At 37.9% G+C, this 22,689-nt stretch overlaps 1 pseudogene; it reads right to left on the bottom strand.

Annotated features, from left to right (window-relative positions):
• Window positions 1–11,237: 11,237 nt before the first annotated feature.
• On the bottom strand, window positions 11,238–12,161 carry LOC105510713 (annotated as a pseudogene).
• Between the last annotated feature and the right edge of the window lie 10,528 nt (window positions 12,162–22,689).

Here is a 22,689-nt window from a genome sequence, read left to right as displayed (position 1 = left end):
TAGACTACAAGTTATTAATTCACTTACTAACCTATGAAGTGTTTTACCATTATACTCTAAATAACATCAAAAAATTATCAAACCCTTCGCTGAAATCAAGAGGTGCTAAGGCAATTACTTTTTCCTGAATTACCACCAGTCAATCACTATTTTAAAGTGATATGAAGTCAATATGGCTTCACTAGTTCTTGGTGAATGTATATTGATTGCTAGTGATCATTGCATTCTTTTCCAAAGGTTCACAAGTCTTCTATTTAAAAAACAACCCCATCAAAAAGTGGGGAAAGGATATGAACAGACATTTCTCAAAAGAAGACATTCATACAGCCAACAGACACATGAAAAAATGTTCATCATCACTCGCCATCAGAGAAATGCAAATCAAAACCACAATGAGATACCATCTCACACCAGTTAGAATGGCCATCATTAAAAAATCAGGAAACAACCAGTGTTGGAGAGGATGTGGAGAAATAGGAGCACTTTTACACTGTTGGTGGGATTGTAAACTAGTTCAACCATTATGGAAAACAGTATGGCGATTCCTCAAGGATCTAGAACTAGATGTACCATATGACCCAGCCATCCCACTACTGGGTATATACCCAAAGGATTATAAATTATTCTACTACAAAGACACATGCACATGTATGTTTATTGTGGCACTATTCACAATAGCAAAGACTTGGAATCAACCCAAATGTCCATCTGTGACAGACTGGATTAAGAAAATGTGGCACATATACACCATGGAATACTATGCAGCCATAAAAAAGGATGAGTTTGCATCCTTTGTAGGGACATGGATGCAGCTGGAAACCATCATTCTTAGCAAACTATCACAAGAAGAGAAAACCAAACACCGTATGTTCTCACTCATAGGTGGGAACTGAACAATGAGATCACTTGGACTCGGGAAGGGGAACATCACACACTGGGGCCTATCATGGGGAGGGGGGAGGGGGGAGGGATTGCATTGGGGAGTTATACCTGATATAAATGATGAATTGATGGGTGCTGACGAGTTGATGGGTGCAGCACACCAACATGGCACAAGTATACATATGTAACAAACCTGCACGTTATGCACATGTACCCTAGAACTTAAAGTATAATAAAAAATAAAAAAATAAAAAAATAAAAAAAATCGAATCCCAAATGCTAATAAGCATTAAAATTGTTTAGTTCACATTTTCTGACATTATCATCATCTCCCTTAAAGGACTGAAATATCATCTGTAAGTCTTGTGTTTTCCTGCACCTTTCTTAGAAGCCATAAACCTACAATTTCTTCTTATTCTACATAGTTAAAAAAATCATTTTTGTCATTCTTTTTTTTCTCTCTCTCTATAGCTTACCTCATTCGCCTCACTTGTGCTTTAATCTTCTTGGTGTTTTTCTCATATTCCTGTCACATTTTTATATTTTTCTTTCATTATATGTCGCTCTTTATATCTTTTGTAAAAGTCATTTATGAACCTGGACTTGGAATGAAATACCTATGCAACCACATTATTTTCCTTAGATGTCTTTCTTTTGCCCTTCTCATTGAACTATTCAAAATGTTTGTACAGTCAGAATTATACTTACAGAACTTTCCACCCTTCATCATCTATTTCCCTTCTAGAGTCTCAGGGAAAGTTTTTAGCAACTGACTGCCAAAGTCTATGGCACAAGAATAAACAAACCAGCATTCCTTTTCTTTATATTAGACATTTACTGTTTCCTTAATAATCAGTTTTTCCTTCTTAGTTAAAATCGAGTCCAGGATGGTATTTGCATATGGGGAAATGTTACAAGAAAGAAGGAAACCAACACATTGATTCCAACTATGTGAGAAGAATACATGTAAATTAACAGCCATTAGAAGATCATTTGGAGAAAGTAAATAGTTGTATCTTCAATAGCAGTTTGAGGTATCAAGAAATCAAGATTTTAAAACTGCGACTAAGTAACTAAGTAATCCATATTATATTTATATATGTACACAGAGACAACTTTATCCAATTGAAGTCTACTTCAGTGTCATCATTAGCTCAGCCAGATGTAATAGCTGAATCCCTGAGACTCATGTAAAGCAGACTAAGATCAAAGGAAAGGAAAAAGATAATTCATGTGCTATTTTTAGTCTCATCAATATATATCCAGAAATATCAAATATTTTAATTGGGGGTTTTATGAGCTCCTACATTTCTCAAAATGCAACTAAAACTAATCTGCATCTAGCATTTTTGTTAAACATGCATTTTTCTGGTCCTTACAAAAGCTTATTCCAATTACAAGAACTAAAGCCTGAAGCCTGACACTCTAAAGGAATCCTAAATTTTAAGAACTATAGTGGGTTGGGCATGGTGACTCAGGCCTGTAATCCCAACACTTTGGGAGGCTGAGGCAGGTAGATCACCCAAGGTCAGGAGTTCGAGACCAGCCTGGCCAACATAGTGAAACCCAGTCTCCACTAAAAATACAAAAATTAGCCGGGCATTGTGGTGTGCCCCTATAGACCTAGCTACTCAGGAGGCTGAGGCAGGAGAATCACTTGAACCTGGGAGGCGGAGGCTGCAGTGAGCCAAGATAGCACCATTGCACTCCAGGCTGGGTGACAAGAGTGAGACTCCATCACAGAAAAAAAAAGAAGAAGAACTACAGCATTCTTATGAAATACTTTAAGAGATCCATGAATCCCCAAATCCTGAATTTATGAGAGTTTTTCTGGGAAAAGCATTCATGGCTGTCATGAGATTGATTCTTCACGGGTTCATGACTCCCAAAAAGTCAATAGAACCAGAAATTTTAAATGGTTCTCCCATGAACGTACTTTCCCACCATTGATGTAGACAATACAGGAAGTTTTGAATCATCCAACATGCTTTGGTTTATTTGGTTAAAAACTAAACCCCTCTTCTTAACTTTTCTTGAATAGCTAGCTAGCTTTTTAATAGCTAGCTTTCAATGTATACTTAGCAAACAATTCTTTTTTAATTTTTGGCTCAAATAAGATTTGTTCATGGAATAAACTATCTGAAAAAGCTAATTGCCACACCAATTAATCAAATTCACAATTTTATTTGACATTAGCAGGCCTGGGATTTTCTATAATGTAAGCCCTGGGGTGTTTAATAATGTAAGATGTGAGTCTTTACAGCAGATCTAAAAATGTTTCCTTGATAGGTATCTTCAAATATAAAAGTCACCCAGAAAAATCAGTCATATTCTATACAGAAACTAGGCAGTAACTTTTGTTACTGAGGACATCAGAAGAGTTTGTATCTTAAGAATGGCAATTCTTAGATGGCAGATGTCTTTGGTACAACCATATCTATAGCAAAGGAAACAATCAAGTTCTATTCTAAGCTACATTGAGATTGTGGACTTTAAACTTGATCGTTGTGCGGTAATGGGAGTAACTCTGCAGCTGGGTGAGAGGACATATTTTGCATTTGAAAACCAGAGAACAGATGGTGATAGACTGAAAAAATTGAACCACAATATTTTACAGTTCTTACCATTAAGTGATAGTTTATTTTCCCCCACCCCTTGGATCTTAGTAGTCTAATAATTTGCTTTGACTGACAGAATGTAGCCAATTCTGGAGTCTGGGCCACAGTTTCCAGATTCATCACCTCTTGGAACACTACTGCTGCCATGTAAAAAAGCAGCTAAACTACTGAATGAGAGGTAACATGGAGAGATAGAGAGAGACCGGATCAACGGCCAGCATTAAGGACCAACACATATAAATAAGGCCATCTTAGACTCTCTATCCATGACTAAGAGGGATCAGGACTACAACTATGTGAATGGTCTCTGGCAAGACCAACAGAAGAATTACTCAGTTGATTGCAGCCAACACAGAAAATCATGAGAAATACTAAATTATTACCACTGTAAGACACTAAATGTTGGAGTGTTTTATTACATAGCAATAAGTAATGCATGTTGAAACTTGGCCAGAGATTTTATAGAAGTAGGAATAAAGACATAGAAATCACTAGACTATATTTTGTAGATAACATCTTATTGTGGTAGACAAGAAGATGTGCTACCTAGACCTCCTTCAAGGAATGACTTGTTTGCCCAGCTATGGAGAATGCAGCTAACACACAGCCTCAACTGTTAGCTCCTCTAGGTTTTATATCTTGGGTGCCAAGAATTGCCTCTCCCAAGGTCGTGCCATATTTAGTGACTAAGTGAGGTGAGGATAGAGAGTCCCAGCAATTTCAGTCCAAATGGTGACATGCTTATGTGCAATTCTTGCTCAAGAGCTCTCCACTAGGTTGGTCAAGCCTTCTTAATAAATTAATAGGAATGGTTGTGCTAGGGACAGTTTCCTTGGGGTTGTAGGTTACGATGGGAAGCATTAGCCCATGTAAATAAGCTGTCCTAGGCAAACTTCTACGTTCATTCTGATGAAGATTCCCATCATTATGTTTCCTGAAGACTGTTACTGTCAGTTATGGGGAAGTAATGAGCTATGTCTGTTATCAGTCAGTGACCCTACCATGTTCCTGATGGTCAAGCTAAGTCTGTGCTCACCATTTACCTAGCCTCTCTGGACTTTTTAACTTCTTATAAAAGTACAGGATAGACATTATAACAAATCAGACACTGTCTTGACACTTCCATTGATTTGTTTTAAAAACTAGATTAGTTCATCTTATTATTATAATGATATTAAACTACATACCCAATGTTTTTCAAATAATGTAATGTTCACAATGACTCATCAAGATGAATATAATATCCCAGGTTAAAAAAAAAAACAACTGAAGTTTAGTTACTCAAGGTCATATAGGTAGTAAATGGATGATTTAATCCTAAATCTTGATGACGCTTAAGCTTATGTTTTTTCTGCAGGTTCACTGTCTCTTATGGAGCTAAGCATTGACTGAAATAGAAGGGAATAAAACACAATTGTTTGAAGGGTCATGGTCTAAATTCCTACCATGCATAATTTTGTTTGACGCAACTAAGTAAGAAAGAGAGTATGCCAGAAATTAAAGGGGAAAAAAGAAATAATTAAAATAATCAACTCCACGGAGGAAGAAGGAAGGAGTGGTGACCACATAAAAGGCTGGATAGAAGCCCAGGAAGTCATAAAATTTGAAGAGAATGAACACGAGGTTCTCAAAACTCTGACATGTAAGAATTTGCCTCCACCTCCCAAAACTTCAAAGGGGTTAATTTTAAGAATAAGAATTTTAAAAACAAGAAGTATGATTTTCACACAGTATTGAGTGGATTTAAAGAACTCATTATCCCATAGAGGTAGTACTTGCTAAAAACACAAAGGGTTATAAGAAATTTGTAAATTGTTTCATCAGCACCAGACCCTTAATGGTTTGGTGAGAAAACCAAGAAAATTTGGGGTTGGGGTGGAAAGAATAACCCATGATGCTGAGATCCCAAAGCCCTTCTGTGGTCCTCTGCCAGGCGCAGAGTTCTAGGTGGGCTGACTCTCACCCTACCCTAGTTTAACGCTTCTTATATGCATTTGCTTGCTTCTCGGAGAAAGAAGACGCTGCACTGGCAAAATCTGTCTGAAAAAGGCTTTGGATTCAGTTTCCCAAAACTGAACATAATCCACCTTATTTCTCCCTTAAAGACAAAGCTTGTGTCTTTGTCTTGAGGTCACCTGAATGGTGTGGAGTGGGGTAGTGGTATGCCAGGGGCAGCTGAGCCCCTTGTCTCCTAGAGCAGATTCGCTGTAAACCCAGAGGTGCCTCTTACTTGGGCCTAACCCCCAGATTTCTTGAATACAAACCTCATCTCTGCCCCTAAATTGTTCCTGTGGTAAAGGGGGTTAAATTTTTCATTTCACTCTATCATTGGTAGTTCAATACATTTTTACCCTCTCTTCATCTCCTGCCCATTCCCTCTAGGGCTAAAGACTTGTTTAAGTCTCTCTTGAAGAAACGGCCATGCTTCATTTAGTCCTGCTGCAGCCAGACTGCTGTGGATGTCATGCTTCTGATGAGACATTAAATCAAGGTAAACATTAATCCCCCAGGCTGGAGCATCTATGAAGAGAAGAAAAATGTGTCTTCACCTCACAGGAAACACTGCAGCCAATCTAGGCCCACTATGTTGCCTCCAGACCTCACACACTTGCAGTTAATTAGAAAATTCTCCCTCTGGAATATATTATAAGCTGTGTTTAATTTGGTGGAGAAAATATTCTCACAAATCTTGCCTGAATACAAATGCTTCTGAGGAGTAAAAAATAAGAAAACATAAATAAATTTGTGCATCAAAGCAAAGTACTTCTGCTTTCAACAAAGAAGGCCAACATAATCTATATTTCTGCATGACCTAGGTGCAATACATTAAGATGCAGATTATATGAGCAATAATGTAATCCAGTTAAATCACCCCAAAAGAGCAAAGTAATTTGAGAAAAGATCAAGAAGGCGCCAGCTCAATATCTCCATTTCAGACTATCTGCCCCTAAATGTTTTCTTTTTTTTCATTTTTCAGACTTAAATCTAATTCACCTGGAATTTTGATGTTAGGTGGTAAGGATATAATTTCATTTTCTTTTAAACTAATTTTACCAACAAAATTTATTGCGTAATTCTTTTTTTAAACACATATATAAAACATATATGTTACCTGCATCTAGGCTGTTCTTGTTGATCCCTGCATCAGGACTGCACTGATTTGATTATTGTAGGTTACTTTATGTTTTAATATCTTACAGGACCAGTGTCTTTATTCCTGTTAGTTTTTAAAATATTCATGCTATTCTTTCCCCTATATTATTCCAGTTACAAATTCACTTTGTTAAGGTCAAGCAAATAAATCACAATGAGGTTTCCATTGAAATTAAATTAACTTGGGGAAGAATTGACATACCCTTTAGAAATACATCTACACTAGCAGTCCTTTCTTAAAATGTTTCTCATTCAACGTATATGAAGGACTCCATCTATGTAAGTCAAAACTCATTGGTTACCAGGAACAGAAACCCAATTTAAATGATCTTTAAAAGAGGGAAGCACTGTGTACAAGAATTAACTCCAAATTGATCATGATTCTACACGTGAAATCTAAAACTATAAAGAAAAAAATTTTAATTCTATGTCCTTGAATTTAGCAAAGATTTTTTAGACAGATAGGACACAAAAACCAAAACCTATAAAATAAGATAAATAGGACTTCAAAATTAAAAACTTCTGCTCTCAAGATCGCGCCACTGTACTCCAGCCAGGGGGACAGAGCGAGACACCATCTCAAAAAAAAAAAAAAAAAAAACTTCTGCTCTTTGAAAGACACTGCTAAGAAAATGAAAAGACAAGTCACAGACTGAGAGCAAATATTTGCAAGACATAAATTTTATAAAAGACTTGTGTCCAGAATATGTAAAGTATTCTCACAATGTAATAATGGGAAAGAAAATACACAATAAAAAACTAGCAAAAGATTTGATCAGACACATCAGTAAAGATATGTGGATGGCAAATAAGCATATGAAAAGATGTTTAACACCATTTTTCATTGAAACCAAAATAAGATATCATTGCACACCTATTAGAATTATTCATTGTTTAAAAACATGAAACCACCAAATACTGGTGAGAAAGAAGAACAATGGGAATTACTGCTGGCAAAAATGCAAAATGGTACAGCCACTTTGGGATACAGTTTGGAAGTTTCTTATAACATTAAAAGTATGTTTACTGTATAACCCAGCAATCCTACTCTTAGATATTTACCCAAGGGAAACGGAAATATGACCACACAAAAATCTGTATGCAATTATTTATTGTGGTTTTCTTCATAACTGCCAAAATCTGGAAACAATACAAATGCCCATGAACTGCTAATGCATAAACACACTGTGGTATAGCCATGCAATGAAATATGACTTAGCAATAAAAAGGAACAAAATACTGATTCTAGTAACAATACAGATAGATCTCAAATGCATTATGCTAAGTGATAAAAGTGATATACTCCAAAGGGTATATACTTTGTGTTTCCATTTACACAACATTCAGTAAAAGGCAAAATTACAGGAACAGAAAAACAGATCAGTGTTTGCCAGTGGATAGAGCAGGAGAAGGGGATAAACAACAGAGGGCCATGAGGGAACTTTCTGGGATGAGAGAAGTAACCCATGTCTTGATTAAGGTAGTAGTTATGCAACCTTTATGCACTGATCAAAATTCACAGGACTAGTCACCTTAACGGAGTAAATTTTACTGCGTGTTAATAGATCTCAAAAAAAAAAAAGAAAAAATCCTACAAGGGGGAGAGGTATATATTGGCTCATCTGTTTGAAAACTTTGGGTATTTTCTGGTTTCAGGCACATCTGAGGCAGAGTGCATAAACACATTCTTAGTCACATGTTCTACTCTTGCCCTTTTATTCTTCATATTGGCTTATTCTTTTCAGGTAATGGTGTTCATCATTACTTCCTCCTTGCAATGATCTTTACAGTTCATAAACTCAGAAAAAGATCTTCTCTTTCTTCATGCAACAATAGCAGTTTCCCTCAAAGGGCATTGATAAACCCTGCTTAGATCTCATACCTCCCTCTACACAATCAATATCCGGGCCCTGGAGAAAGAGATACTCTAACTGGCCACCTTGAGTCTTTTGCCCACGCCGGTGGCAGGAGGGACGGTCACATCGGAATCACTTGGTGCAGTAGAGAAGCAAATTCCAAAAGGAAGGAGAGCCAAGCAGACAAAATAACAGATGTCCTGACATCCTCATTCTTGATTACTGCATATCATGGTCTGTCTGCTGCTCTTGTTGCTCAACAATATCCAGCCAGGGCTCTTCCTTCAAGCTGTGTTCCAAGGAATCTTTACAGCATGTTTTCCAGATTTCCATCTTGCAATTTTATGCTTTCACTTAAATATAGCAGCTTCTATGGATACTTCTCTTAACCTCCTGTTTTTTCCACGGGAGCCCAACCCAGTGTGTTTGGGTTGAATCAACTCTCCCATGCTGAGAGACTGGAATGCATTTGACTCTTCAGTGGATGATTTCATCTGCCTCTTTGGTGATACTGGTCCTAGGAAGTAACACTGCTGCCCACATTTGCCTGGTTCTTAGTTGACTCCCTCAGCAGGTGCCCTGACACAGCAGCAAGAGGACAGGACAAACAAGTGAGCTGGACTGACTTGAATTATTAATCTCTGCTTACCAGCCTAACCCATGTACGATGCTGCTATAGCTCTCATTGAATTGCAGAGACTGATCACACTGTCTGAAGTTTTTAGTCCCCTCAGGAAGCAAACACTTGTATTTTTTAGATGAATCCTAAGAAACTATCTAGCAAACAGTTTAATTTTACAAATAAAATAACAGAAGCCCTGAGAGCTTTTGGCCCAAGAGCTGAAACTAAAACCTTAGCCTCTTATCTACTTACTGGTGCCCTTGACACTGTTTTCTGATGCTTCTCTTTTTCTCAGATTTCCTTCTGGTTAGTGATTTGTCTATAAATATTTCTACCACTAATGAGTATAAGTGTTTTTGGAATGCATGTAAGTCAAGGTCACCATCTATTTGGTAGTAGATTGTTGTCAGAGACGATAGAGAGCTTAGTGAGGTTTGGATTCAGAAAGGTTCAAATTTGAGTTCTGGTTTCAAAAGTATTAGCTGGGTGACCTTGGCAACTTACTCAGAATTTCCTCACCTATTAAATGTGGATAATAATAGTATCTCTTTCAGAGGGATATTGTGCAGAATAAATCAGATTTTGAAAACATTTAGCAAAATAGCTAGTAGTCTTTACTCAGCAAAGACAGCTAGTAGTCTTGTCTTAGCTGTTTTATTAGGTTGCCTCTTTGGTCTATGCTTTTGCAGTAGTCAAAAGAAAGGATTTAGGAAAGGAAACCAGAACAGAGAACTTTGCAAACAGAAGAACCAGCAGTATTGAAAGAGGGATTTCATTTAATGCTGCTTAAGAAAATATTTTTTTTTTTATGAAAATACCCCATATCACTGTAAAGGACTTTAAGAACAAGGAAAGGAGGATGGTAGTTTCAGGATAAGAAAAGCAACCTTTGAGATTTTGCAAGCTAAAGTTGAAATTTGCATCAGTATCTTGATCTCTTAAAACACTATGTGGAAAGGAGGTTGTTAGATTTGGGGCAGCAAAAGGATAGGGTAGAACAGGAAAGACTCATTAAAATGAGACTGTAGTAGAAGGAATAGAAATGTACTTAGATAAGGTAAGAAAAAGGAATTGTGAAAGCATCCTGGGTTCAGTCAGGGAAAGGATCAAGTTTAGGAGATCAGCTGAACAGTTGATATAGTTCAAGACATAGAGGGTCCAGTTGCAATAATGAGTAGTAAGGGTCGGGAAATACTTTAAGAATCTGAATCCCACTCTAAGGAGATGCGACAGTAAGACATTGGATCATGAATGGGAATTACTGGCAAGGGGCTTATCTTCTAAGAAATGAATTCACCATTGCCACTGAGGCAAGGATTTCACACATTTCCTGTACAGGACTAGGACTGAAGCCAGAGTACTGCAGAGTACACAGCAGGACTGGGCAGGGAGATTTTAGGCCAGAATGAGGAAACAGCACCCTGTTTGTGAAGGAGGCTCTTCCCAGTCTTTACAGGCTTTCACAATCCATATAACTTGAAACATACATAGGAAAAAAGGGAAACATGAGTGCAGAATTTACAGAGATATTTTGGTACATGTGCCCAGAGGCATTTAAAAATACAGCCTTGGTTTTCAAAATCAAGAAAATAAACAGAATACATTAAAGATAAAGATGGTATCATATTGAAAACCTAGCTGATGTATTTGTAATTTTTTTTCAAAATTACTCTAAGGCCCCTTAGTTGCAGGTTTCATCAAATAGGAAGTGTATTTTCAAGTAACTTCAGTTATTCTATGGAATTTAGAGCTAGAAAGTTCTACAGTCAAATACTGTGGGAATTTAAAATTTGTAAGGATGAAAAAGTCTTCTGAAAGGGATGTCTTGGTTTCTTGATACAGCAGAGCATCCATGTGGCGGGCAGGGAGTGGAGAGTGGGTAGAAGCATGTAGACAATGTTAGGGTGTGGGAACAACTAAAGGAATGTTGAGGGACCAAGTTTAATCAGTAAGGCCCATCAGTAGTTGTAGAAATCATCTAGTGGTTTCCTAACTGTGATTTATACAGATCCCCAAAACTCTGGAGTCCAAGAAAGCTTAGTCAGAAGCCTCTATATTCATTTCAACCAAAGTGACTCTGCATTTCTCCTCTTTTTTTTTTTTAAATTTAGCACCATTTATTGAGCAATCTCAGCTGTTATTGTAGCTGCTCTGTGTCAGCCTGTTCTTAAAACATAAAATGCTCTTTTAATTATCTTGTCCAGGACAGAAGGATCTTCCAGGTAGCACATCAACAGAACAAGAGACTCTAATGACACCAGCTTCAAGAATAGTGCCATCCAGAGAGGGAGAGGGTCATGGCACATTCAACCACATCTTTCAGAGGTTTTCAAAAGGAGCCTTTGGGGACCCAGCCTGCCTGGCATTTTGATGCTGTCAGTGAGTTTTGTATTTCATAACGGTGTTGGGAGATAGGTTAAGCACTCGCCAAAGTGTATCCCGGATTTGGGCTGTGGTTGCTTGGTCACTGGCAGTCTTTTCCATATTGAAATAATGTCCTCTTGAAAGTGAAGAGAGACCACAGCCCCACAGATCTCCTCCCCAACCATGAACTGTTCCCCTAACATGGCCAAATGAGATTCTCCCAGCAATGGGAGATCAAGCCCTTCAGCAGCCAAATAATCCTCTTGTCACCATTTTTATTTGCATTATCCTCCCACATGCGTTTAATTCCTTCTTTGAAGAGATGGAAGTCGCTGTGGCCTGTCAGATCCTTTGGACATACCATGTGGCTATAAAACCTCCAGAACTGCTCCACAGAGGCAAAGGCGCCAATCTGTTTGATAATTCTGTTCATAACTCTGTGAGCTGGTGGGACAGCCAGAGGTTCTCCTGGAGTACCAGAAAGTGTAGTTGTACTGGAGGAGATGCTCTGCCTGTCCAGGGACAACAGCTTTCCTCTTGTTACTGCTCTTATTCTTGTCCCATTCTGTTTTCTTCTTTCTCAGTATCTTTCTATGTGCTGCTTTCTTCATTCTGATCATGGTCCCCATTGTCATCATCTTTCAAAGCATCAAACTTGTTGTTCATCCTCTTGCCACTACTATCGCCACTGCCTCACTTCTGCTTTTCCTATGGGCTATAAATTGAGATTCCATAGAACATTCTGTTTGAGACAAAGGACTCCAATATTTATGTCAGAAAAACTGCAAAGGATATTAAAATGGACAAAAATAGATTACTTGCCATTCTGTAAAGCACCTCTTTCCATTTATTTCATTCAGAGAAGTCCACACCTTCTATTGCCTTTAAGGTATTTTACAATTCTGTAAGTAATGCAAATGATTCTTGTCCATAGAAAAGCAAATGATTTTTACTTCTGGTAAAATTTTGCCTAATGGATATTGACCAGTTTGCATGTGTTCGTAAACTTACTTCTTATTACCTAGATATGTGTGGTGTTTAAATCATTTTGGGAACTGGTTGTCACATCTTACTGGTTTTCTCATTTATTAATTAGTTAAATAAAAGCCTTTTCCAAAAGAATGAAACCGCACACGTATCTCTTGCTATATACAAAAATCAAACCAGAATGGTGTAGAGACTTAAATCTAAGACCTCAAACTATTAAACTACTAAAAGTAAACACTGGGGAAACTCTCTAGGATATTGCAGTGGGCAAAGATTTCTTGAATAATACCCTATGATCACAGGCAACCAATGCAAAAGTGGACAAATGGGATCATATCAAGTTTAAAATAATACCCTATGATCACAGGCAACCAATGCAAAAGTGGACAAATGGGATCATATCAAGTTTAAAAATGAAACAATCAAGGTGAAGAGACAACCTACAGAATGGGGGAAATAGAAGTGAAGAGAAAAGTCACAGAACGGGAGAAAATATTTGCAAACTACCCATCTGACAAGGGATTAATAGGCAGAATATATAAGGACCTCAAACAACTCTATAGGAAAAACTAATAATCTGATTTAAAGGGGGCAAAAGATTTGAATAGACATTTGTCAAAAGAAGACAAACAAATGGCAAACAGGTACATGAAAAGGTGTTCCATATCAATGTTCATCAGAGAAATGCAAATTAAAACTACAATGAAGTATCATCTCACTCAAGTTAAAATGGTTTTTATCCAAAAGTCAGGCAATGACAAATGCTGGCGAGGATGTGGAGAAAAGTGAACACTTGTACATTGTTGGTGGGAATATAAATTAATACAGCCACTATGGAGAACAGTTCGGAGGTTCTACAGAAAATTAAAAATAGAACTACTATAAGACCCAGCAATCTCACTCCGAGGTATGTACCCAAAAGAAAGAAAATCAGTATATCAAAGAGATATCTGCACTCCCACATTTATTGAAGGACTATTCACAATAGCCAAGATTTAGAAGCAATCTAAGTGTCTATCAACAGATGAATGTCTAAAGAAAACATGGTACATATGCACAACGGAGTACTATTTAGCCATCAAAAAGAATGAGATCCTGTCATTTGCAACAACATGGATGAAACTGCAGGTCACTATGTTAAGTGAAATAAACCAGGCATAGAAAGACAAACGTTGCATGTTCTCATTTATTTGTGGTAGCTAACGTTAAAATAACTGAACTCATGGAGATAACAGGTAGAAAGATGGTTACCAGAGGCTGGGAAGGGTAGTGGGGGTGGGGAGGTAGTGGGGATGCTTAATGGGCACAAAAAAATAGAAAGAGTGAATAAGACCTAGTATTTGCTGGCACAACAGGATGACTACAGTCAAAAATAATTTAATTGTCCATTTAAAAATAATTATAAGTGTATAACTGGATTATTTATAACACAAAAGATAAACACTTGAGGGGATGAATACCCCATTTACCCTGATATGATTATTATGTATTGCATGCCTGTATCAAAATGCCTTATGTACCCCATAAATACATACAACTATTATGTACCCACAAAAATTAAAAATTAAAGGCTGCCTCACAGCCCTTAGAACCAACCCTGCTGACTCTGTGATCTTGAATATCTATAGCCTTCAAAACTATGAGACAATAAATTTCTGCTGTTTATACCTCCCATTTTGTGGTACTTTGTTACGGCAGCCTTAAGAAACAACTATAATTCTGAGGCAGTTGCAGTTGTCCTCAAGGAGATGGGCCCATGTCTGTGTATCAGGTAAGATGGCTCCCTCTGCTAAGAGCCTAAATATTAAAGAGAATTAGGGGTTACAGGGCCAGCATGGAACCAGTAGCTAGACAGCAATGGCCAATTAGTGTCAATTCAATGGAAAAGAAAGGAGAATAATCAGATATTTTATTATGTATATCCAAAGCACATTAAAATAATAAGAGGGTTGCCAACTGCTTCTAGGGTTCAGAATTATATTTCTGACAGTGGGAGGTCATTCAAGGTAGAATATGAGATAAGCCCTAAAAATCAGGCTCATCCAGCAGCCTCGTTCTCTTTAAGTCTAAAATGCTGTCAATAACGTGAGTTCCTGAAGTTTGAATGGTAATTCTCTGTGTACAAGAAAACAAAATTAAAATGCATGTTTTTTTTTTAACTGTTCACTCTGAAAATGTGATCAAGTTTAGCTAAGTTTTCATGCGTAATGAATGAAGAGTTACCATGTTTGCTCTCACAGAACCAATGTCCTTTACACACCCATATATAAGTCCTCCTCACACACCTTTCAAACAGAGAGAAGAGACAATGGAATTATTGAAATTACAGATTTTTAAAAAAACAAACGTGTATAAAAGTCCATGACATACAAAGAGCATACAATGATTTCTAAAGCTAGAAAATATTAAAAATAAGACAGGAAGACTTCAGATTGAAGCAATGAAAAATGTATTCAATCATCAAAAGTGTATGTATCAAGAAAGTACAAGAACCCTTTTATACATGTGAATAAAATGAATTTGGAAATGTTCCATCAGATTGTTAGCCAGATTGACTACACTGAACTATTATATTGTTATATGAAAACTTCACACCATCCCTCTGGTCATCCCAGAATCTTGCTTTCCCATAGCAGTTTTCTACTATCAATAAGATGGTGGCTACAACTGCCTTACATCAACCATGGTTAGTAGCACTGTGAAGGCAGCCATAAGGAGCATGCTATTCTGCCTTGTAAGTGAGTATGAGGTGACTTTCTTGACTGTCCATTGCCATAGCTGTGATTGCCAAATCTGTGTCACAATTCCACTATGCGACATTCTTTTTTCCTTAAAAAAAAAAAAAAAGACACTCTAATGTTAACATCCTTTATCCATAGCTGAATAAAAAATTGAGGTAGATATGTCTTCTGAAGGCAGGGGGACAAGTTTCTTCTTGGTATCTTTAAACATTTATAGTCCTACCCCCATCTTTAAAAAAAAAATTAAACATATTTACTTGCCCATTTCTACCTCCTTCATCTTCCCTTATTCTTACTACTCAGTCAATAATGTTGTCAAAAGAGCATGAGACTGGGAATGAAAAACTCTGGATATAAGTCCAAACTCTTAAATTTTCTTGCTATTTGGAAGGCAAGTCTAAGAAAATTCTTTAACATTTTAGCATTCTTGCCTATGAAATGGAATGATTATCATCAACCCTGACTACCATACAAAGTTATTATGATAGGAGATTGCCAGAAAAATGCCTGATTGGACTTCAGTTAGAAAAACAAATGTATGATTGAGACATTAAATGTTTTACAATCCTGCCTGAGAGGAGTCTGTGAACAGGAGATAGGTGAACTGAACCTAATCTAAAAGGATCAGAAGCAGTCCAGGTAAGATTATAATGAGCAGAAAGTGCTGTCAGATTTTGAAATAACATTTATGAGAATAAGATTGTGAGAATAAGATTGTAAGAATAAGATTATCTGAGGATAGTTTGAGGAGGATGCCATTTGCTCAGAACAAATAAAACCTTTTGCCTGTGCCCCTGTCCCTTTCTATTTCCCCAAGTCTCTCCTATTGAGCCAAACTCTCTAGCTCTCTCTGATAATTTCAGACAAAATGACCTCACCTTTTCCCAACTGCCCAGAGCACAAACAATCTGTATCATTTATATAGGTCCCTAATTAACAGGTAATCGCATACTGTCTTGATTTCTATGCATTTTTATGTGTTAATATTCAATGGCTTCTTAGTTAAAGGTGATTTATTCAAATCCATAGGGCTAGGGACAGTGTTAGACATGTTAAGTGTTATTTCATCCATCTGCCTTTGCAGCTTATCCTACAATCCTTTCAGATTTACACTTTCCTAAAGGTAGTCTTGTATTTTCTAAGAAAAGTCAATTTTCAGCCAGGCACAGTGGCTCACACCTGTAATCCCAGCACTTTGGGAGGCCAAGGTGGGCAGATCACAAGGTCAGGAGTTCGAGACCAGACTGACCAACATGGTGAAACACCATCTCTACTAAAAATACAAAAATTAGCCAGGCATGGTGGCATGTGCCTGTAATCCCAGCTACTCAGGAGGCTGAGGCAGGAGAATTGCTTGAACCCAGGAGGTGGAGATTGCAGTGAACCGAGATTGCGCCATTGCACTCCAGCCTTGGCAACAGATTGAGACTCTGTCTCAAAAAAAAAAAAAGTCGATTTTCTAAAATTTTCTTCTGAATGTTACTAAATTATTTTCAAAGGTATGCCTCTCTTTTAAGACTTCAAAGTATTGTCATTTCCTTTGTGCTGAATATTCCTCCAGAGTCACCATCTTGCCTCCCACTCCCTGTACTTAAGCACTGGCTGAATCCTCTTCTCAAATATACAACTATTTGGGTTGATGTCTGCAATTGTTTTACTTGGATTTCTATGAACTTCTACTGTGCTAAAACGGCCTATTCCCGGCTTTCTGACACTCTGGATAGATGGAGTTCATATACACTATAGCCAGCACTCTACTCACACTGCCTCTTTTCTCAACCACATTTCATTTGTAGAGACTACACTACAATTCTCCTTCCCACCTCCTCATTACTTCCACCTTCTTTTCTTGTGTTACAAGTTTTTAACCAGGTATAATAAGTGGGAGCTGAACAACGAGAACACATGGATACAGGGAGAGAAACAATACACACTGGGGCCTGTACGGGGTGGGGTGTGGAGGGAGAGCATTAGGAAAAATAGCTCATGCATGCTGGGCTTAATACCTAGGTGATGGGTTGATAGGTGCAGGCAACTACCATGGCACATGTTTACCTCTAACAAACCTGCACATCCTGCACGTGTACCCCAGAACTTAAAAATAAAAATTAGAAAAAAAGAAGTCTTCACAACAATGTGAATATATTTAACACTACTAAAATGTACACTTAAAAGTGTTTGAGATGGTAAATTTATGTTACGTGTCTTAAACGACAATTTTTTTAAAAAAATATTTTTCAAAAAGAGACTGGTATTGGTTGGGAAAAAGGAAAGAGAAAAGAGGAGAAGACAGAATGATGGCTACCATAAAAAAGCAACAAACAGGTGTTGAAGGGGTCACCCAATTTTTTATCTGAAACAGAGCTAGCTTTTATGAATCAAGAGACAGACCATGAGAACTGAAAGTAAAGAAAAGGAAGATCTTCCTGGCCGGGCGCAGTGGCTCATGCCTGTAATCCCAGCACTTTGGGAGGCCAAGGCGGGCAGATCATGAGGTCAGGAGATTGAGACCAACCTGGCTAACATGGTGAAACCCCATCTCTACTAAAAATAAAAAAAAATTAGCTGGGCGTGGTAGTGAGCACCTGTGGTCTCAGCTACTCAGGAGGCTGAGGCAGGAGAATGGTGTGAACCCAGGAGGATAAGCTTGCAGTGAGCCGAGATCGCGCCACTGTACTCCAGCCTGGGTGACAGAGCAAGACTCAAAAAAAAAAAAAAAAGAAAAAAAAAAGAAAAGAAAAGAAAAGGAAGGTCTTCCTAAATACTTGTAGTTGAGGATAACAGAGGTAAATCATTAGTGATGTCTTTCAATCTAGTTCCAAAGACCTGGTAGCTAAAGGAAAGTCCCTCGGATTCCAGCAATCAATTGATTATCAGTCATCAATGTCAGTGTCACTGTAAATCTTCAACTTTTTCTCACCTTCATAGGTATTTTTGTAGGGAGATATAACAGAACTTTATTAGAAACCACTAACAAGGTGCTGTTTTAGAAGACCATTTAAAGGGAAGCTCATTAAATAAATATATTTAAAGTCAATTTTCCATTTATGTTGAAAAGTTTTTACCTAGAGAGGAGAAAAGAAACGAAAGGAAGTAGCAGCTTAATGCCAAGTCCCTGAAAATTTTAGAAACTGATTAGAAAGGGAGAAGAAGCCATGAAATATCAAGATGGGAAGTGAGAGGTTCCAGGCATTTTCAAACATTTAAAGCACAGCTTAATAACATGGGAAAAGAAGACATTATGAAAAGCCATCCGGTAAGCTGGTTGCAAAAAAAATGTTTTTACTGAAGGAAATAACTGTCTTAGTACTGGCCTAATGAGGGATAGATTGTTCATTAGCATATAGCCACCATTCTGGCACAGTTTCTAGCTGTGCAGGAAACACAAAGAAGAGAGAAAGCTGAGCCTATTCTCTGGAATCATCAATTGGGCATAAAGCTTATAGATTCCAGAAAAAAAAATCCCTCATTCCACAAATATTTCCTATATACATAGAACCTGGTCAAGTCCCTTAAATGAGCTGAACAAGCAACTGCATTTATGTGGTGTGATAACAGAGAATTTCAAAGCTTCATATATTACTCAAAGGTCTTCCCTACCCCAAAGACAGTGCTCCCATTAATGCCAATCTTCCCCATTAGCACTATGCTTTTCTCACATTAAGTTGGTGCTAGCTTCAGAAGCAGGAAGAAGGAATCCAATCTGAAGGTAAATTGCAGTAGGAGGAAACATTTAAATTATATTTATTTTATTTAACTTGGTTTTACTGTATTCTTACTATATGAAACCACCATGCTAGGCACTATGAAATGGGCAAAGAATAGGTACTGTTATAGCCCTCAAGAAAGCTTTATAGTGGAAGGGATAATATCTTAGACCTATAGCCTAAGGTAGAAAACAAAAATAAGGGGCAGTTGAGAGTGAACTAAATATGGGAGAAGCCAATCTCAGAGTTTAGCCAGTGTTGCTATCCCATCACTTTTAACCATTGTCTCAGCAGGGAGGACATTCTCAGAGACTTGTTCTAATCTGCTAACTACAGAAAGGGCTACACAAAGGGGCTGCATTTAAATTCAATTCCAGGGGTTTCACACATCTGAATGAAAGTTCGAGGGTTCTGAGAAGGTCATATCCTGGATAGTTCACACTGGAAAGAGGGAACAGTCCCTGACATAAGAAAATTGCATCAATTTATCCATTTTTCAGGAACACAGATCTGCTTAACACACTTGTCTTTAAGTGCAAAAGAATGTAGCAAAGGTCTTAAAATGATACCAAGTTATATGAATGGTCTTGGGGACAAATAAACACTACTATCCATTACCTGATAAATTGATTCACTGGGGAGTTTCCGCATGACAACCATTCCTTTGAGAACTGGGGCCAGGCACGGTGGCTCACACCTGTAATCCCAGCACTTTGGGAGGCCGAGGCGGGCAGATCACGAGGTCAGGAGATCGAGACCATCCTGGCTGACATGGTGAAACCCCGTCTCTACTAAAAATACAAAAAAATTAGCCGGGCACGGTGTCGGGCACCTGTAGCCCCAGCTACTTGAGAGGCTGAGGCAGGAGAATGGAGTGAACCCAGCAGGCGGAGCTTGCAGTGAGCAGAGATCGCGCCACCACACTCCAGCCTGGGTGACAGAGCGAGACTCCGTCTCAAAAAAAAAAAAGAAAAAATAAAAAAAAAGAGAAAGAGCTGGGTATACATGTAAAATGGTATACAAGCATTCAATCTAGATGACCAAACTCCAACCATTCCAAAAGACCTTCAAAATGCTTTGTCAGCCATGTGCCTTGTCCTTATAGGGATGCATTAAAGCTAAAACCGTCTACATCTCAATGATTTGGGCCTATTCAGTCATTGACCTTTAGTTTTTTTTGTATTGGCAGTGACATTAAGGATTCTTCAAGATATTCACTTGAGGCTACCTGTGTTATTAGAAACCATCACAGTCAGAAAATTAGAATTCATTAACAGGAAGATAATGTGCTTGCTACTATGATATATGGGACTATATTTATCCTGTACAGTGTAACATATCTGTTTCATCAGTGCAGGAACAGGATGATCTTTCATCCGGATGAAATAGCCTTGAAAGCTTCGTCACCGCAGTGCAGCAAGAAGCTACTAAAATGGTTCTTCCTAGCCTCTTTCTGCTGATTAAAAAAAAAAAAAAAAAAAAAAAAAGACCGCACCACCTCCCAAGGGCTTCAATGCAGTTGCTATGGCAACACTATATCTGAGTCAGAACTATTAACAATCACCATGGCAACAAGTGTCTCACTTGCCATTTCCAGAAACTCATTGCGTTTGGACTAGAACCATCACACCATGAAAAAAGAGGTGGAGTTTTCCTCTCACTAGGAAACAGAAATACTTTCTCGAAATAACTTATCCCAAAAATGTTCTAAATAAAATTAAATTAAAGGACTTCTAAAGGAATCATGCTGTCATAAGTTGATTAATCCTTTTTCCTGAAATATTAAGTTTGATGAAAAAAATGACAAAATGCTAATTGATATGGTAGATTTATTTTTTCCCAATACGTTAAAATCTTTGGTACAAACAACATTATCTCCTGTTTTATAAATTCCAATAACTGTATGTTTTATTTGTCTTGCCTGGCCCTTTTTTTTCCTCTGCTTAATTTTCCTTCTTTCGCTCTGTCAGACACCCTCCTGAATATTTAGCAGAATAGAATTCTTTAGAGATTTGCGAATCACACTTGTCAAGTTAGATGCAACGGAAAGCATCACACATATTTCTGGAATTGTACTAATAATGGGGTGTGTGGTGCTCTGTGGGAAGTACTCATGGTGGAGCTTGAGGGCCCATTTTATTTCCCTTCTTCCTTAAACACAAGATGGTAGAAATGGACAGTGTCCAGATTTTCATCCAGATTGTGACTTCCCCAAAGGACTGTACACTGGAGCAGAATTAAGACATCGCACCACCAGTCTCTAAGACCTACCGGCTCATCTTTGCTCTTGTGTCATCCTCCCTCCCTAGATGTCCCAAAGCACCTCTGCACCCCTTGATTCTAGCGCCCTCATCATACCATGTCTTGTCACACAGTGACCTTTTCTTGAGATTTTTCTCCTGGATCAGAGTTTCTAGGGCCAAGTAAGTTTGCCTAATAGTTTTCAGAATAGGTTCTCACATGCATTGACAATAAAAAGGTGCAAAAAGAAAACAAACCTTCATGGAACAAAAGCCAAGTTAAATCAAAGTACAGATTTATCTCTTTTTCTTTTCTAAGTATCTTGTTAGTGAAAACCAAGATTCTGTGTTCTTAAATGTCCTTTCTTCTGCCAGAGCTCACCCCTAGCAGCATGAAGGCAGGCTCCAGAACAAGCAAACTTCAGGGCAGAGAACACGACTTCAGCCGTAATGGGAGAAGGGAAACATAGATGACCTTTCGTTTCACTGTGAACCTAGGTTATTGGACTCTTCCTGTCCAGTATTTATTTCAAATAGAAGTAGGTGATGGGAAGAAGTGGACACAATTAATGTGTCTCACTGATCCAGTGTAAAAAGAAGTCCTTACGGAAAGGCTCTCCAACTTGCTATTGAGAGATAAAAATGATTCCAATGTCAGGATGATATTATACGGAGATCTGGGGGCTCTCCTGTAGGCCAAGGCAAACAGTCATTCAGAAAAAAAGAAAACATGGGAGGGATCTCATTTTATAAAGAACCCAAGTCTGAGTCTCCCACAGTGCTGCCCTGTCCCTGAACTACCCAAGAAAATGTGAACTACATTTTCTCCAGAAGCTGGAAGTGACATTGAAATGCTCACTTTTATAAAGTTTTCTCTGAAATTCTATAATTTATCTACAGGCTGCTTATTTGTTGACTTTTCAGTAAATGTTTTTCCATGTCTTGAATGAAATCAAACTGATGGATTTCATTTTTCCAGAGGTCCCTCTGGGGAGAAGAAAAACTGGGGGCTTCATGACATGATGTGGATAGTCCAGGTAAAGTGTATACCTACTTAGTAATCAATGTAAAGCACTTCAGCTGAGACCCTCATGCTCTGATGGGCATTTGCCATGGCTATTTGTGTACCAAACTGTAAGTAAATAGCAGCAGCAGTAGGTTTGGATTCAAATCCTTCACCCTCCCTTTACTAGCTGTGAGACAATAAGTAAGTGAATTGATCACACTGTACCACATATTTTCATCTGTGAGATAGCACTAACAATAATACTTAGTTCATAGACTTATTTTGATGATTACATCAACTAGTATATATGAAGCACCTAGAACAGTGCCTGACACTCAAAAAACACTATTATTACTTTACTGTTGGATTCAATTTGGCTATATGCTTCTTACCTGCTACTCAGAGAGATATAAAAGATTTTTTGTTTTAATGATTGTGTATTAATTTTATATGTTCATCTCTTCACTCATTTGGCAAACATTTAACTCTGAAAAGCAGAGACAAGGCATAGTC

Source organism: Colobus angolensis, unplaced genomic scaffold, assembly GCF_000951035.1.
Source record: "Colobus angolensis palliatus isolate OR3802 unplaced genomic scaffold, Cang.pa_1.0 Scaffold190, whole genome shotgun sequence".
NCBI classification, from domain to species: Eukaryota; Metazoa; Chordata; class Mammalia; order Primates; family Cercopithecidae; genus Colobus; species Colobus angolensis.
Note: the sequence above shows the minus strand (reverse complement) of the source record. Positions and strands in the feature narration are given on the sequence as shown.